The sequence below is a fragment of the Erythrolamprus reginae genome, chromosome 2 (assembly GCF_031021105.1).
Source record: "Erythrolamprus reginae isolate rEryReg1 chromosome 2, rEryReg1.hap1, whole genome shotgun sequence".
NCBI lineage: Eukaryota > Metazoa > Chordata > Lepidosauria > Squamata > Dipsadidae > Erythrolamprus > Erythrolamprus reginae.
In genome coordinates this window covers 29,072,345-29,091,415 of record NC_091951.1, presented here as the reverse complement: position 1 = coordinate 29,091,415, position 19,071 = coordinate 29,072,345, and the positions used below count along the sequence as shown (strand labels likewise).

The 19,071-nt window shown below is 44.5% G+C and overlaps 1 protein-coding gene and 1 pseudogene across 2 annotated transcripts in view; both read left to right on the top strand.

Annotated features, from left to right (window-relative positions):
* The first annotated feature begins 108 nt into the window (after positions 1-108).
* Positions 109-19,071, top strand: part of LOC139159278 (zinc finger protein 850-like) — a 39,389-nt pseudogene continuing 20,426 nt past the window's right edge.
* The window catches only part of LOC139163047 (zinc finger protein 271-like), a 35,750-nt gene continuing 35,155 nt past the window's right edge, over positions 18,477-19,071 (top strand). For both annotated transcript variants that reach the window (XM_070743976.1, XM_070743975.1), the window contains exon 1: positions 18,477-18,541. The gene's annotated coding sequence lies outside the window, so the exon portion shown is untranslated. The remainder of the gene's footprint in view (positions 18,542-19,071) is intronic.

The following is a 19,071-nucleotide window of genomic DNA, read 5'->3' as shown; positions in this document are numbered from 1 at the left end:
TTAAGCATTTAGGCGCTGCGCTCCAAAACAGGAACTTTTAAGAGCCAGCAAGCACGCAACTAACGTGATGAATTACAGCTCGGATGATCTAGCCACTGCTGGCTAGATGGCGCTCTATGATTAGGCAATAAGCACGCCTGGATAGTCGCAAAGACAGCCGCAAACGCCAGTAGCTGAACTGAATGGAATTGAGACCATAGAGTCGTGGACGGCTAGAGAGAATATGGAAATGCGAAGGCTCGTAAACCTCGTCTTCCGGCTTCCTAATGGAGGATTGCAGCGGCAGTTGTAGTTTTTCTTGGATCAAAGCGACAGCTGGAAGGTGAGTGAAGGGCAGGTCAGAGGAGAGGCCGGGAGCAAGTCGGGCTGTTCGGTTTGCTCCACGTTGTAGTAGCAGATAAGCAACTATGCTGAAATATGTCGCCTCCTGCATATACCCCCCCCCCACAACACTCCTCCAGCCCACTTATATTCCGCCAGAGCTGCAGGTTTTAAGTTGCCTGCAATCTTCTGTCAATGGGGAGATTTCAACTATACCGTCACTTTGGGGTTGATTCCGTGTGTTTTTTATGAGCGTGTTGTTTTGCTTGCAAGAGAGGAGGTTCATAGGCAGCACCGGTGCTTTAAATCTTGCAGAGGCTTAACCTTTTCAGAATCAGCATAGACCTGGAAGCAGGGGGGGGGGGCAACACAGTGGGGTAGCAAAAATGAAGCACCACCCCAGAGCACCCAATTTGCACTGAAAGATGTTGAAAGAAAATGCAGGGCATCTTGCATAAGCTACGCCCACAGTGTGGTAGTAAAAATTTTGGTAGCCCTTCACTGCCTGGAAGGGACCTTGGAGGTCTTCTAGTTCAGCCCCCTTCTCAAGCAGGAGATGCTGTATCATTTCAAGCAAGCGACTGTCCACTCTCTTCTTTAAAACCGCCAGTTGTTCCACTGGTTAATTATTAATAATAATAATAATAATAATAATAATAATAATAATAATATTAGATTTGTATGCCACCCCTCTCCAAGGACTTGGAGCTGCTCACAACAGTAATACAATATATCCTTATTGTTAGGCAGTTCTCCTTAATTGTAAGTTGTTTCTCTCATTGATTAGTTCCCATCCCTTGTTTCATGTCCTGCCCTCTACTGCTTTGGAAAATAAGTTGCCGCCCTCATCTTTGTGGCAGTCTCTCAAATAATATACCATCGTATCATTTTCTCTAGACTACCCAAGGCCAAATCCTCCAACTGTTTTTCATTTATTTTAACCTCCAAGTCTTTAATCATCTTAATTGCTCTTTGCACTCCCCCCCCTCAAAGTCTCAACATCTTTTATGTAATGGGATGATCAAAACTGGATACAATATTCCAGGTGTAGTCTTACCAAGGCTTTATAAATTGGTACTACCACTGCATGTGATTTTGATTCTGTGTCTGTTTATACAACCAATGATTTTATTAGCTTTTTTGACAGCTGTTGCACACTGCTAATTTAAAGTTCAAGTGATTTTCAACTAAGACTCCAAGGTCCCTCTCACAGTTACTGTTTGGAGTCAGGTTTCTCCTAATCTGTATTTGTACCTTTGTTTTTTTTCCTGCCCAGATGTAAAACTTAGCTGTTGTTTTCATTAAATTTTATTTTGTTGTATAGGGCCCATTGTTCAAGTCTGTCAAAAGCTTTTTGGATTCTGAGCTTGTCTTATGGGGTGTTGGCTGTTCCTGCCAGTTTAGTGTCATCTGCAAATTTGATGAGTTCTCCTTCTATTCCTTCATCTAAGTCATTTGTGAAAATATTGAAGAGTAGTGGGCTTAAGACAGAACCTTGTCGTACCCCACTGCTTATTTTCCTCCATATGGATTTACCATTAAGGATTACTCCTTGAGTACGGTTTGTCAGCCAGTTACAAATTCATCTGGTGGTGATGCTGTCTACTCTGCGTTTTTCTAGTTTAGCAACAAATAGTGTGTGGTCTACTTAGTTGCTGGTCTATTAATTTAGTCACCTTATCAAACAATGAAATAAGATTGGTTTGACATGATCTGTTTTTAACAAACATGTGCAGGCTATTAGTTATAACTGTGTTTGTTTGTACATGTTAACAAAAGTGTTTTTTGAGTATCTTTCCAGTTATTGGTGTTAGACTGATTGGGCTGTTGTTTCCTGGGTCCGTTTTTCCCCCTTTTTTGAAGATGGGAACCACATCAGCTCCTTTCCAATCCTCTGGTAGTTCCTCAGTGCTCCCAAGATTTTTTTAAAGATATAACAATGGTTTTGAGATAACATCTGCCAACTTTTCAGAGCTCTAGGACGTAATCCATCAGGTCCCTGGTGATTTATATTCATCAATGTCAGACAGGGGTTCTCTTACCATTTTCTTACTTAAATTTTAATTTGTAACCTGTCTTTGACTAGAGTAAAATGAAACTATTGCCCAACCTACCAAAAATATAACATTTTTTGTAGGTTGGGCAATACTGTAGTTTCATTTTGTATGAAGACTAATGAAAAGAATGTTGCTATGCTTTATCTCTACTGCTTGTTATTTCCTTGCTGTCTTCATTCTTTAGTGAATTGATGGGTTTTTTTTTATATATATACATATATATGTGTGTGTGTGTGTGTTTTCGTAGATTTTCACAGGTACAGGTATGACGGTCTTGGTATATTCAGGTTTCTTCCCGTGTAGGATTTTGAAATTTCTGGCGATGTTTCGACGAGCTCTCACTCGTCATCTTCAGGCTGGTGTTTCTGTCCTTGTTCTAAGTTCGCCTTAGAACAAGGACAGAAACACCAGCCTGAAGATGACGAGTGAGACCTCGTTGAAATGTCGCCAGAAATTTCAAAATCTTACACGGGAAGAAACCCGAATATACCAAGACCGTCATATATATATACAGTGATCCCCCGCTCGTTGCGAGGGTTCCGTTCCAGGACCCCCCGCAACGAGCGGGTTTTTGCGAAGTAGCGCTGCAGAAGTAAAAACACCATCTGCGCATGTGCAGATGGTGTTTTTAACTTCCGCAGCGCTAGCGAGGAGCCGAAGATTGGGGGCGGCGCGGCTGTTTTAAAACGTCGCCGCCGACATGGGGGGCTCGCTAGCACCCCCCCGAACCCCCAACCCAGGTTTGGGGGGGTGCTAGCGAGCCCCCCATGTCGGCGGGGACGTTTTAAAACACCCGCGCGGCTTTCCAATGAGTCCCGAAGACAAACGCGGAAGTTTGACGTTTGTCTTCGGGACTCATTGGAAAGCTCCGATCGTTTTAAAACAGTTGCGCCGTTCTCCGCTGACTCCTAAAGCGGGGAAGTTCGCCAGGAGTCAGCGGAGAACGGCGCAACTGTTTTAAAACGATCGGAGCTTTCCAATGAGTCCTGAAGACAAACGTCAAACTTCCGCGTTTGTCTTCGGGACTCATTGGAAAGCCGCGCGGGTGTTTTAAAACGTCCCCGCCGACATGGGGGGCTCGCTAGCACCCCCCCAAACCCGGGTTGGGTTGGGGGTGCGAAATGACTTGGAGGAATGTGAAGCTGAAACCGGCCGATTTGGACTTCCCATTCCTCCAAGTCACTTCGCTGCTCGTGTCCTGGCTAAACCGGGCAGCAGGAGACAGGCTTTGAGTTTTGGCTGCGGGGCGAGGGAGTTAGGAAAGTCCTACTTCTCCCCCCGCAGCCAAAAACTCAAAGCCGGTTTCAGCTTCACATTCCTCCAAGTCATTTCGCCGCTCGTGTCCTGGCTAAACCGGGCAGCAGGAGACAGGCGGTGGGCTGGGAGCCGCAGGCGAAAGGAGCTCGGCATTGTTCTCCGGACCCCGCCCGCAGCCTGGAGAGGGAAAGGGCCGCCGCGGGGCTGAGCGGGCGGGGTCTGGAGAACAATGCCTGGCGCCGCGCTCCGATGCCCGAGCTCCTTTCACCTGCGGCTCCCAGCCCACCGCCTCGCTGGTTGGCTTCTCCTCCTGCTCAGCCTCGCCTCGGCCCTTGTGCGCGGCTTGTCCCGACAGCCCCCCACCCCAGCACTTTGAATCCAGCAGCTTCTGCTGGATACGGGCGGTGGGTGGGACGAGCGGCGCGGAAGCCAGGGGCTGTGGCAGCTCGCCCCCCCCCATCGCCCGTATCCAGCAGAAGCGGCGGGATTCAAAGTGCTGGGGTGGGGGGTGTCCCGACAGCCCCCCACCCCAGCACTTTGAATCCAGCAGCTTCTGCTGGATACGGGCGGTGGGTGGGACGAGCGGCGTGGAAGCCAGGGGCTGTGGCAGCTCGCCCCGCCCATCGCCCGTATCCAGCAGAAGCGGCGGGATTCAAAGGGATTCAAGGCTAACTTCTGCGCTTGGCTTGAGGACTCAGCTGGGAAGTGGCACGGATGTTTTAAAAGGTCTCCGCCGGCATGGGGGGCTTCCTACCACCCCCCCGAACCCCCAACCCGGGTTTGGGGGGGTGCTAAGAAGCCCCCCATGCCAGCGGAGACCTTTTAAAACACCCGTGCCGCTTCCCAACTGAGTCCCGAAGCCAAACGAACCCGGGTGGCCGGGCGAGCAGCGAGCAAATGGCGGGTGGCCGGGCGAAGGGCGGGCGAACGGAGGGCGAGTGGGTGCTGGAGGGGGGCTTCTCGCCCTCCCGCCAGCAAGAGGGGAAAGACCCAGGGAAGCCGCCCAGCAGCTGATCTGCCCGGCGGGGAACACCATCTACGCATGTGTGGCCATAGGAAAAAAGGGCGCACATGCGCAGATGGTGTTTTTACTTCTGGGTTGAAAAATCGCGATGTAGCCCTTTCGCAATGGTCGGGGACGCAATAACCGGCGGATCACTGTATACATATACATATATATGTCACATGTTTTTTTGCTGAATTTGAAAATTAAGGGAGACTAGGATAGATCTATTTCGGCCTTATTTTGGCCTCATCAGCTAGCCATACCCACTGAGACTTGAACCTGCAACCTTTGCCTTGTAAAGCAGAGAATTATCCTCTAGGCTACAGTATCCAATCCCTTCAGCTCTGCACCAGGGAAGGGTTCATATTTTTGTGTCGAATCACCCTGGTGTATTGAAGGAACATCACAGCTCCTTATTTGCCTCTCGGCCCAACCCAGGGACATTTCCAAGGCAGTTAATTTTATTGATAGCCGACATTTCTATCTGTATGTGTCACATGTTTTTTTGCTGAATTTGAAAATTAAGGGAGACTAGGATAGATCTATTTCGGCCTTATTTTGGCCTCATCAGCTAGCCATACCCACATATATATATGGCAAAAAATTATTGTCTTTAACTTTTGCTGCAAGTCTTTGTTCATTCTTCACGTTTGCTTTCTTTAATTCATCTTTGCAGATTTGGTTCATCTGCTGATGTTCTGCCTTAGTTATGTGTCACGCTTTCCATTTATTGTACTTATCCTTTTTGTTTTTCAGATTATCAGAGAAATATTTATGGTTCTGGTTCCTTCTTAGATTTCTTGGGGTATTGTTTTTTTTAGTGGTGTTGAGTTGGACTGGTCTGATATTTTCCAGTGTTTCCCTTTTTTCTCAAGTTGTTTTTCCCTTCAGGATTTTTAGCCATCAAATTTTGCTTAGGGTCTCTCTGTGTTTCTTTAAATCAGCCCTTCTAAAGTTTAAGGCAAAGGTTGGATTATATTCTGTTGCTTGTGTTTGCATTCAATTGAATTCCAGTATGACATGGTCACTTTCTCCCAAGGTTCCTGCAACTTCAACACCTTCTATCAATGTCACTTTTCTTTCCTTTTATATTGTCCCATATGGATTCTAAGTGGTTTTCATCCTTGGTTTTGTGTATAATCTCATACCAGCAAGTAACACTAATAGCAACTAAATGTGCTGTCCCCTCAAAATAATGCAACCCACAGCCATTAATATATAAACCACTGGCAACAAAGAGAGTACATCCCTAAATGATAATTTATTTATTAGATTTGTATGCCGCCCCTTTCCGTAGACTCAGGGCGGCTCACAACATAATAAAATAATTCATAACAAATCTAATAATTTACAATTTTAAATTTAAAGTAGTTAAGAATGTTGAAATGGGGCCCAACATGTCAGTATTTTGTGTGGCCACCATTATTTTCCACCACTGCCTTAACCCTCTTGGGCAAAATGTTCACCAGAGCTTCACAGGTTGCCCCTGGAGGTTTCTTCCTCTCCTCCATGACAATATAATGGAACTTGTGGATGCTCGAGACCTTGCGCACCTCCACCTTCTGTTTCAGGATACCCCACAGATGCTCAATAGGATTTAGGTCTGGAGACAATTTTGGCCAGTCTAGGAGGACTGAAGTGCTGCATCTCTATTGCTGCGAGAAAGCCAGGCTTTCAATGCCTACAGCTACAGGTAGAAAGATGGGGGCGTCTTGGGAGTGAAGTCCCTCTTCTGCTCCCATGAAAATCATCCCCTACCCCACCCCCTCCGGTTAAGCCCATAAGGTGATTGGGTTTATTTTAAAGTTTCAAGTGAAATTGAGGATCCCCGCTGCCTGGAACTGCCCAAAAATACAACGCATGGAGACAGAAAACCTCTGAAGGGTGGGGGCCAGTGGGTGGCTGGGACTACATTCGGTGTATAAGACACACCCATATTTTCACCCTCTTTGGAGGGGGGGGATGCATCTTATACTCCAGAAAATACAGTAAGTCCCTATCTTATTCTTGGGGGAAACACAGTATTTCTAGGTATCTACATGATTATAAAAATACGGTAATAAGTGCTGACAATCTGTAAGTTTCCTGAGTTAACAACAGTACATCTTTTGTATACAGTGATACCTCGATTTTCGCGGGGGTTGCATTCCCAGATTGCCCGCGAAAGTCGAATTTCCGCGAAGTAGAGATGTGAAAGTAAAAACACCATTTTTGGCTATGGACAGCCAAAAACTACCCCCTTTTCCAAGGCCACGCAAGGAGCTGGGCTTGAAGTTGGGGGCGGGGAGCAACGAAAGTGCGGAGGCCGGCAAAGATTGTTTTGAATGTCAGCCGCCCCCGCGCCTCTGGCCCCCTCGCTGCTACCCCCCGCCCACCCGATCCGCCCCTCTCACCGGCTTTCTTGGGGCACGGGTCCTCCTGCAGCAGCGCTGGCGGCTACGGCTTCTCGTCCTCCTCATTCAGCCGCTAGCTGCTCTGAGCGCTTTGAGAATGCCCACCCTGCCCCTCTTGCAGTCCCTTAGCTGAGAGCTCTTTCGTCCCAGCTTTCAGTGAGGGGGCTGCAGGAGAGGCGGGGCAGGCGTTCTCACAGAGAGAGCAACAGACAGAGCAAGATAGAAAGGAGAGAGGGATAGGGAGAAAGAGAGAGGGAGAGAGCAAAGGGGGGGAGAGTGGAAGGTAGAGAGAGAGAGAGAAATGATAGAAAAAAGGGGAGAAAAAAGAGAAAAGAGAAAATGATTGAAGCAGAGAATGACAGGAAAGAGAGAAAGAGAGAGAAGTGATTCTTGGTGATGACGTATGGCGTCATCGGGTGGGAAAAACCGTAGTATAGAAAAAAAACCGTGGAGTATTTTTTAATTAATATTTTTTGAAAAACCGTGGTATAGCTGTTTTGCGAAGTTTGAACCCGCGAAAATCGAGGGATTACTGTATTTACAATGGGTCAATTTTGGTTGCTCAGCCAAAAGTCATGAGTTTTGTAAGTCATTTTTCTCCAAATGTCCAAGAACCTCAACACCTAGCATGTCTTTGTTGACTTGGGTGATGACCAACTTTGGATGGTCAATGAAATGTTGTAAGTCAAGGACTACATTTATTACCCAAGAATCTGCTACTAGGATCAAAGAGCTACCAAAATGTCTAGATTCTAAGAATCTGAAACGGTTCTTGGATGTTCTGTTTTTCTGGGTTTTTTCCTTTTTTTAAATTATTACTATTATTATTATTATATTGATGGTCTTTGAAGGCAAACTGCCCTCCCCCAGTGGGCCGACCTCTAGGGAGGCACAGAATGCCATGATTGCCACATCAAAATGAAGCAACAGAGAGAATTTTCTCAATGAGACGACCTCGATTGAATCAAGATCTCTCCTTTTATTGTATTTTACTTTTCCTGACATGTGGTACAGAATAACCAATCCGCGAACGCCAGATACATTAAGCCATCCTCCAACTACCATTCACTCATGCGCTGTATAAGGCAACCTCCTCGTGACTTCCCTATAGATAATTAACAGAAGCTCCATTCTTTGCCTTTTCCTGGATTGTGTGTTTACTGGTGATTAGCAAAGGAATAAGAGTAAGGCATATATTTCCTTATATGGAAGTTAGCTGTAGGTTTTCTTCATGTTGTATATCAAGTTAATTATTTTCCACGTGGTCATGGATTCTGCAGCTTGCTTACTCAGCCTGAACTTTGCTTCCTTTCAATAGAGAAAGAATAAGGTTTATACAGCACCCATTAGGCTAAAACATCACCCTTCAGCAATATTCCATTCCAATGTTCAGTGCCTAAAAACCTATGATTACAACATTTGACTGTAATAAAAGTCTATTTAACAGAATTTCATGATTGTGTGAAGAATCCATAGAGTAAGAATTAATTTTGTATTTCTAATTAAAATTAGAAAATATCTTTATGGGACTGTCTCCTGCCACATACTTCCCAAAGACCTACTAGATCAGTGTTTCCCAACCTTGGCAACTTGAAGATATTTGGACTTCAACTCCCAGAATTGTGTATGCTTTTTTTCTTGTTTTCACACCTTGTAACCACATTATAAAGAGTAATTAACGTATCACTTTTATGTGAATCTTACAGGCAAAGAGAAAGCCAAAAAGAGCCTTCTGGACAGCCGAGAATAAGAAGCAGCTTTATAAAGGAAAGAGAATCCGGTACATCTGGTAAACAACGTCTTTTCTCCAGATAACCAAAAACCAATTTTGTTTCCCCAACTAGAAAAAGACAAGAGGAAAAAAAATAGGAGAAGTGTTTTGAGCTGATAAACAAGCATTGTATGTGGAACTCAAGGAAACATTATGTAAAAAATTACAGGTGGAACATTTCCCAATTCAGAAAAAGAGGAAATATCTAGAAGTCTGTGGGGAGAAAGCGCTCATTCCTGACAATGTGAGGAAACAAACAGCTTGAATCATCCAAGAAGAGATCACAAATATTTCTAACCTCTTCAAGAATCTAAGTCTATCAATGATGGAAGAACTCCACAACTATGCATATTGTGGGGAAAGCACAGATTGTAAATCAGAGCTGATTATGCATCAGAGAATCCATACTGACGAAAAATCATATAAATGCCTCGAATGTGGCAATGTCTTTCGCTACCCTTCCCAACTTACTGAGCATAAAAGAACCCATACTGGAGAAAAGCCCTACCAGTGCCCACAGTGTGCCAAAACGTTTAGTAAGTATGGTAACCTGGTGATACACCAGAGGACTCACACAGGAGAGAAACCATACGAGTGCTCAGATTGTGGGAAAATTTTCAGTAGGAATTTCAGTCTAGTAATACACCAGAGGAGTCATACAGGAGATAAACCCTATGAGTGTCTATATTGTGCAAAAAGTTTCACTCAGAATTCTGACCTGGTAAAACACCAGAGGACTCACACAGGAGAAAAACCGTATCAGTGTCCAGATTGTGGAAAGGCATTCGGTTGGAATTCTGACCTGGTGAAACACCAGAGGACTCACACAGGAGAGAAACCATACGAATGTCCAGATTGTGGGAAAGCTTTCAGTTGGAATTATTACCTGGCGACACACCAGAGGACTCACACAGGAGAGAAACCATATGAATGTCTATACTGTGGGAAAAGTTTCAGTCAGAACTCTAACCTGGTGATTCATCAGAGGACCCACATGGGAGAGAAACCATATGTGTGTCCAGAGTGTGGGAAAAGTTTCAGTAAGAATTTCAACCTTGTAATACACCAGAGGATTCATACAGGCAATAAACCCTATGAGTGTCTGTATTGTGGGAAAAGTTTCACTCACAGTTCTGACCTTGTGAAACACCAGAGGACTCACACAGGAGAGAAACCATATGAATGTCCAGTTTGTGGGAAAAGCTTCAGTGGGAATTCTGACCTGGTGAGACACCAGAGAACTCACACAGGAGAGAAACCATATGAGTGTTTGTATTGTGGGAAAGGTTTCACTCAGAATTCTGACCTGGTGAAACACCAAAGGACTCACACAGGAGAGAAACCATATGACTGTCTGTATTGTGGGAAAAGTTTTAGTGGGATTTCTGACCTGGTGAAACACAAGAGGACTCACACAGGAGAGAAACCCTATGAGTGTCCAGATTGCGGAAAACATTTTATTCAGAATTCTGACCTGGTGAAACATCAGAGGACTCACACAGGGGAGAAACCATATGAATGTCTACACTGTGGGAAAAGTTTCAGTCAAAGCTCTAACCTGGTAATACACCAGAGGACTCACACAGGAGAGAAACTCTATGAATGTCCAGATGGTGGGAAAAGTTTAATTAATAATTCTAACCTCCTGAAAAACCAGACGACTCATACAGGCAAGAAACCATATGAGTGTCTGGATTGTGGGAAAGGTTTCCAGCAGAATTCTAATCTGGTCATACACTAGGGGACTTTCTCAAGACATTAACTGTATGAGTGTCCAACTGTATGGGGAATTTTTAGTCGAGTTCACAGGGTTATACATTGTTTATTTTCAGCTTGCTGAATTATTTTCAGCCAAAGAGCCAAGTTTATTTAGACATGAGAGATTCAATCAAAAGAAATGACACAAGAAACTTGTTTGCAAAGAATCAATGAATCAGTAAATGAGAATTAGGATTTCTGAAAGCATAGTAAGTAACTAAATATAACTACAGTGATACCTCGTCTTACGAATCCCTCGTCATACGAACTTTTTGAGATACGAACCTGGGGTTTAAGATTTTTTTCCCTCTTCTTCCAAACTATTTTCACTTGCTGCTGGGATGCCCCACCTCGGACTTCTGTTGTAAGGCAAAGGCTCCCCTTGTTGGGAAACCCCACCTCCAGACTTCCGTTGGCAGCGAAGCGCCCGTTTTTGCGATGCTGGGATTCCCCTGCAGCATCGCAAAAACGTGGAAGTCTGGAGGTGGGCTTTCCCATGAAGGGGAGCCTCAGGGGAATCATAGCAGCACCAAAACGGGCGCTTCAGCTGGCAAAAGGGGTGAATTTTGGGCTTGTACGCATTAATCGAGTCTTCCCGAGTCTTCGGAGAGGGGCGGCATACAAATCTAATAAATAATAATAATAATAATAATAACTTTTCCATTGATTCCTATGGGAAACATTGTTTTGTCTTACAAACCTTTCACCTTACGAACCTCGTTCTGGAACCAATTAAGTTCGTAAGACAAGGTATCACTGTAGAATTAGAATGTTCCTAAGGCATCAAACCATTCTTATTGTATCCAATTTGATATGTCACAGAAAGAGAGGAATCTTGAAGGCACAGTGGTCAGAATGTAGTGTTGCAAAGGCAGTAATCATTCCATGATAATGGTAGTCCTTGACTTATGAGCTTCCTTGCCTCTACAAATGGAGATACATGCGTATGTGCATGCTTGTCTACCACTTGTGTAGTTTGATGGTTCGGGACCCTTGTTCTAGGATTAAAATTTTGTCCCCCATTGTGGTAGTAAGTTGAATAATACCTGCATTATATACACCAATGATTCAATGATCACTGGAATGAAGGAATGGTTGGTGAAGATGATGTAATTGATTACCTCAATCATAGAAAAGATATTCTCTACATTCATTACTAATTGGAAGTTTGTTAGAGATTTGCGTGAGGGAAAAAAAACATATCTTCAGTTTTGATTATAGAAAAAACAAGCTAGGAATTAGAAAAGAGTGTTTTTGTATCTATAAAGAAGTAATTTTGTATTTCTAATTAAATTAATTAATTAATTATTGGACTGTCTCCTGCCACATACTTCCCAGAGACCTACTAGATCAGTGTTTCCCAACCTTGGCAACTTGAAGATATCTGGACTTCAACTCCCAGAATTCCCCAGTCAGCACTAGACTAGAGCAGTGTTTCCCAACCTTGGCAACTTGAAGATATTTGGACTTCAACTCCCAGAATTCCCCAGCCAGAGAATGCTGGCTGGGGAATTCTGGGAGTTGAAGTCCAAATATCTTCAAGTTGCCAAGGTTGGGAAACACTGTACTAGATTACAAGTGTTGGCCTCCTCTGGGTCCCATCGGCTAACCAATGCAGGTTGGCAGGCCCAAGGGGGGAGGGACTTCTCTGTGGCTGCCCCGACCCTATAGAATCAACTACTCCCCCCTCCCCCGATGTCCATACTGCTTCCACACTTGGCCTTCCAAAAGGCTGTGAAAACCTGACTTTGCTGTCAGGCCTCGGGGCCGTGAGGGATACATCTTGTCACGGCCGAACTGAGGGATTGATATGTATGTGTGTCTAATTGGATTGTTTGTTAGGGTTTATTAATTGTTTAACTGTTAGTATAATGGTTTTTTTTATTATTTTTGTTATTTATATTTGACTTTTCATATTGTATTCGATTGTTGTGGTTGTAGTAAGCCGCCTTGAGTCCCAATGGGATTGGGCGGCATAGAAGTCTAAATAAATAAATAAATATAGTTACTGTAAAGGAGATTGGAAATAACTTCTCTCTATGTCTATCTTTTTGTTTTTACAGTTTTAATTTTTCTTCTGTTTTGTTTGTGTTTTTAACCTGTTTAAAATTATTGACATACATTATATTTAAGCCGCCCTGAGTCCTTCAGGATTGGATGGCATAGAAGTCGAATAAATAAATAAATACTTCACCTACAAAAAGATATTAACAAAATTGAACGGGTCCAAAGACGGGCTACAAAAATGGTGGAAGATCTGAAGCATAAAATCTATCAGGAAAGACTTAATGAACTCAATCTGTATCGTCTGGAGCAGGGGTCTCCAACCGCCGGTCCGCGGACCGGGACCGGGCCGTTGGAGGTTTTCAGCCGGTCCGCGGCGCCAGGGCCCCCTCGGCCTTTCCGCGCTGCCCACCGCCCGCCCGATTTGCCCCCTCTGCTCCTCTGCCACCTCCTGCCTTTCACCGCAGCTCCTCCCGCACCCGGAACGCACGCCCTGCCCGCCTCACATTTGCCGAGAGGACTTTCGCCCCGGGCTCTCAGCAAGGGGGCTGCATGAGAGGCGGGGCCGGCGGAAGGTGATATTCAATGTCGGGGGCGCATGGGCGGTTTTGCGCGCGCTCCCTGTCTCCCTGCTAGCCCACTCGGAATACTGTATTCAAAATAAGAAAAGCCTTCGCCGGCAAAGGCTTTTCTTATTTTGAATACGTATTCCGAGTGGGCTAGCAGGGAGATAGGGAGCGCGTGCAAAACCGCCCGTGCGCCCCCGACATTGAATATCACCTTCCGCCGGCCCCGCCTCTCATGCAAACCCCCTTGCTGAGAGCCCGGGGCGAAAATCCTCTCGGCAAATGTGAGGCAGGCAGGGCGTGCGCGCGTCACCGCTGAGAAGAACGGAGAGAGAACGAGAGTGAGTGAAAGCAACAGACAGCAAGATAGAGAGAAAGTGAGAAAGAGAGAGTGAGAGAAAGGGGGGGAGAGAAAGAGATAGCAAGAGAGAGAGAACAAGAGAGAGAAAGAGCGTGAGAAACAAAACAAGAGAGAAAGTGAGAGAGAGAGAAAGCAAAAGAGACAGAAAGAAAACAAGAGAGAGAAAGTGAGAAGAAGAGAGAGAAAGAGGGGGAGAGAGAGAGAAAGAGAGAGGGGGGAGAGAGAGAAAGAGAGGGAGAAAGAGAGGGAAAGGGGGGAGAGATAGCAAGAGAGGGAGAGAGAAAGAGAGAGGGAAAGGGGGAGAGAGGGGGGAGAGAAAGAGGAGATAAAGGAAGAGGAGAGAGAGAAAGGAAGAGAAAGAAAGAAAGAGGGATAGAAAGAGAGAGAGAGTGAGAGATGCTCAGTGAGCCTTTCTTTGAAGTTGCCTTTCTTTCTTTCTTTCTTTCTTTCTTTCTCTTTCTTTCTTTCTTTCTTGCTCTTTTTCTTTCTCTCTTTTACCTTTCCTTCCTCTATTTCTTTTCTTTCTCCTTCCTACCTTCTTCCCTCCCTCCCTCCAGTCCTTCCTCTCTTACTCTCCCCTTTCATAAGTTTCCTTGCTTCCTTCCTCTGTTCCTGTCCCTTCCCTCTTTCCTTCTTTCTTCCTTCCTTCCTTCCTTTCCTCCCTTCCTTTCCTCCCTCCATTTCTTGCTTTCCTTTTCCTTCCTCCCTTCTTTCCTCCCTCATTCCCTTCTTTCACTCCTTCCTCTCTTACTCTCCCCTTTCACACCTTTCTTTGCTTCTTTGCACCCTTCTTCTGTTCCTGTACCTTCCCTCTTTCCTTCCTTCCTTCCCACCCTCCGTCCATTCATTCACCCATTCCTCTCTTGATCGCCCCTTTTACGGCGCCGCTGACAGCTAGCTTCCCCCCCCCCCCACCGGGCCATGGAAAACTGGTCTAGCTGAAAGCCGGTCCCTGGTGCAAAAAAGGTTGGGGACCTCTGGTCTGGAGGACAGAAGGAAAAGGGGGGACATGATCGAAACATTTAAATATGTTAAAGGGTTAAATAAGGTTCAGGAGGGAAGTGTTTTTAATAGGAAAGTGAACACAAGAACAAGAGGGCACAATCTGAGGTTAGTTGTGGGAAAGATTAGAAACCACGTGAGAAAATATTATTTTGCTGAAAGAATAGCAGATGCTTGGAACGATCTTCCAGCAGACATAATTATGAAATAACTATGAGGAGAGGGGCAGCATACAAATCTAATAAATAATAATAAAATAATAATAGTTGGTAAATCCACAGTAACTGAATTTAAACATGCTTGCGATAAACATACATACATCCTAAGATAAAATACAGGAAATAGTATAAGGGCAAACTAGATGGACCATGAGGTCTTTTTCTTCTGTCAATCTTCTATATTTATATGTTTCTATGATTTCCTTTTTATTGGAGAGCTCCAAGGAAAAATGGTCCTGGCCAAAATGCCAAGAACCAAGAACAAAAGATTAAGAAAGCTTTATATATTTTCACTAAAGCAGAAAGCAGGATAATAGGAAATATAATCTAATAAACATTTTAGTAATGATCTGACAATTGGTTCTATTTGTCTTTAGCAGGCCCAAACTTCCAGCAGATGTGGTTGGTAAATCCACAGTAACTGAATTTAAACATGCCTGTGATAAACATACATACATCCTAAAATAAAATACAGGAAATAATATAAAGGCAGACTAGATGAACCATGAGGTCTTTTTCTGCTGCCAATCTTCTATGTTTCTATAAAAGTCCAGTATAAGAATCAAAGATACTGAATGGAAACCACGAGTTCCAGTGTTAGGGTAAGTAGGAAGGTGGCTGCCAAGTTCAATGAAATCCCAATTTAAGATGTTGAGTGAGTGGCCAAAAATATCTCCGCGCATATCGATTGGCTGGCAGGAGGAGTTTAAAACAAGGAGAGCCTCTTTGTGGCTCAGGATGCAAACCAGGAACTGCTTTGCATGCAGTCTGAATAAAAAGGGAATCAATAAAATTTATTCATTTTAATTTATTAAATGTATATGCCTGTTCTCCGATTATTACAATGTCATAAATAGCAGTATAAAACTATAAGGTTAAAAACATCAAAACATTGGGCACATATGTTGGGGTTGTTTTATTCCAGATTCCTCCATCCAACAGAGTCAGACCCCATCACTGAAATGGCCACTATCACCGCCAATATCTGATTAGATCTGCATTGAAAATGGCAGTTTAGGGTGTCCCTCTAAAAGGGTCAGCTTGGTGATTACAATATTTTTGTAGTATAAAACACACCTTAGTTTTGGGGGAGGAAAACAAGGAAAAAAACAAATCTGCCTCTGCCTCCCAGCAATTTGCTTCCCAGGGACCAGCAAACAGTACAGATGATACACACTGTTTGCTGATTATTTCTGTGCAAGTGTGCCTGACCCAAAGAATTTGAGAAATGTACATTATGGCAGTATATTAATGAAAGAAAATAAGTTTCCTTAAATGTAGTCACACTAACTCCTCCCAATTATTTAAATAGATCTACTCCAAACATGACTAAGTCAGGGTTTAACTCAGCTGCCTTTTCTTAATATTAAACAGGACACCGCTACATTTCATTACAGATCCTGTTAAAATTGATGCTCTCTACAACGGGCTACCCTTAAAGAACATTCAGAGACTTCAATTAGTCCAGAATGCAGCTACATGAGCTGTTACGGATGTACCCAGATAAACCCATATAACTCCATCACTCCATGATCTGCACTGGCTTCTGATCAGTCTGTGAACACAATTTAAGATGTTGGTTATCACCTATAAACCCCCTACATGGCTTAGGACCTGATTATTTACGGGACTGTCTTCTGTTTCCACGTCCTAGCGACCGATCTCACAGAGTTGGCCTTCTCCAGGTCCCATCAGCCAAGCAATGCCGCTGGCGAGACTGCGGTGAAGGGCCTACTCTGTGGTTGCTCCAGTCCTCTGGAACCAACTCTCAGGAGGTACAGAAGGCCCTGGTTGTTCTTCAATCTCTGACCCCCTGTCCTCTTCTCTGTCAGTCTTGGGTGCCAAGAACACCCAGGATGCCTGTACCGTACCTCCACCCTCTTTGTGTCTTCTGGGTCCATGACTAATTGCACGGGATGCGAGCGGGTCACAATACATACATGCACATACATAACGTAGCATAACATAACACAACATAATATAATATAATATGCCAGGAAGGGCTTTCAAAAGCAAAACCAGCAGCTTGAACTGGACCCACAATGAAACTGGCAACCAAGCCATCTGACGGAGCAGAGGGGTGACATGGGTTGCTTCAGAAACACATGTAGCTTCTCCAGCCATTACTTTGGACCAGAGTACCTCTGGAACCGCCTGCTACCGCACGAATCCCAGTGACCGATAAGGTCCCACAGAGTTGGCCTTCTCCGGGTCCCGTCGACCAAACAATGTCATTTGGCGGGCCCCAGGGGAAGAGCCTTCTCTGTGGCAGCCCCAGCCCTCTGGAATCAACTCCCCCCAGAGATTAGAACTGCCCCCACACTCGTATTTCGTAAATTACTCAAGACCCATCTATACCGCCAGGCATGAGACACCTTTCCCCCAGGCTTTTTTTTTTATATCTATGTTTGGGTATGTATATGTTGTTTGCTTTTTTAAATATGATAGGGTTTTATGTGCTTTTTAATATTAGATTTGTTTTCGCTGGAATATTGTTTTTATTATGGTTGTGAGCCGCCCCGAGTCTTCGGAGAGGGGCGGCATACAAATCTAATAAAACAAAAATAAAACATAAAACAAACATTCTCTATCAGCTAAAACTTTTAGATGCTCTTCAAGGGCAGCTAATGCAGAATTTCTCCAATACAGATAGTCCTTGATTTACAACAGTTGATTGAGTGACCATTCAAAGTTACAACAGCAATGAAAAAGCGACTTATGACCATTTTTTACACTTCTTCCAGCATCCTGATTGTCTGTGGATTTACATCCTGATGCTTGACCACTGGTTTGTATTTATGATGGTTGCAGTGTCCCAGGGTCATGCGATCATCATTTGTGACCTGACAAGCAAGGCCAATGAAGAAGCCAGATTCACTTAAAGCAATCGTGTTACTAACTTATCAACTGCAGTCATTGCAGCATGGTAGAAAACTCACTTAAAAATTTCTCACTTAGCAACATAAAGTTTGGGCTCAGTCATGGTCATAAGTCAAGGACTACCTGTATGCAGGTAAGGAGGGCTTAATTGTATGCAGGTACCTGTATGCAGGTAGCTAGGGCATAATTGACACTATTCAGGGCCTGCAGATCCAGGGACAGCCACAACTGGCTCTCAAGTGAATCGTAATAAAAATGTTAGGATGTAGATAGTTTTTGATCTCCAGTGGATGCAGGAATCTATAGATCAGCTTCAAGCCTGTAAACTAGTGACCTCCAAGTGTTTGCCCAAACAGCTTGGGAATTCTCAAAGCTGTACTCTGGAAATTGGGAAGGCTGCTCTAGAACAGTGTTTCCCAACCTTGGCAACTTGGAGATATCTGGACTTCAACTCCCAGAATTCCCCAGCCAGCATTCGCTGGCTGGGGAATTCTGGGAGTTGAAGTCCAAATATCTTCAAGTTGCCAAGGTTGGGAAACACTGCTCTAGTCTAGAGAGCAGAGAGCATAAGAGTAATACAGAGTATCTCCTTTTTAAATGTCATTGGATACAGCGTGGGTGTCACTACCAATTTTCTCCCGTATTATTCTATTAATGTTGAAGATGGCAGGATGTTAATCATTTAACATGCGCCCCAAAAGAAGAGCTTCACGAATATTTAAGAGCCAGCAAGCCCCTAGCTAATCTGATGAATCTAGAACTCCGACGATCTATTGCTGGTTAGATGGCGCTCTATGGTTAGGCAACTGAAAGGAATTGAGGCCATAGAGTTGTAGATTGCTAGACAGAATATGGATATGCGAGACGCAGAGAAACCTCGTCTTCCGGGTTCCTAATGGGAGCTGTGGCTGTTGCACTTTTTCTTGGATCAAAGCGGCAGCTGGAAGGTGAGTGGAGGGCAGTTCGGAGGAGAGGCCGGGAGCAAGTCGGGCTGTTCTGTTTGCTCCACATTGTAGTAGCAGATAAGCAACTATGCTGAAATATGTCGCCTCCTGCATACTCCCCCCCCCTCCTCCAGCCGAATTTTATTCCGCCAGAGCTGCAGGTTTTAAGTTGCCTGCAATCTTCTGTTGATTGGCAGATTTCAACATTACCGTCACTTTAGGATTGATTCCGTGTGTTTTTTATAAGCGTGTTGTTTTGTTTGCAAGGGAGGAGATTCACACCGGTGCTTTAAATCTTGCAGAGGCTTTACATTTCAGAATCAGAATAGGCCTGGAAGGGACCTTTGGGGTCTTCTAGTCCAGTGTTCCCCAACCTTGGCAACTTGAAGATATTTGGACTTCAACTCCCAGAATGCCCCAGCCAGCGAATTCTGGGAATTGAAGTCCAAATATCTTCAAGTTGCCAAGGTTGGGAAACAGTGTTCTAGTCCACCCCCTTCTCAAGCAGGAGATCCTGCACCATTTCAGGCAAG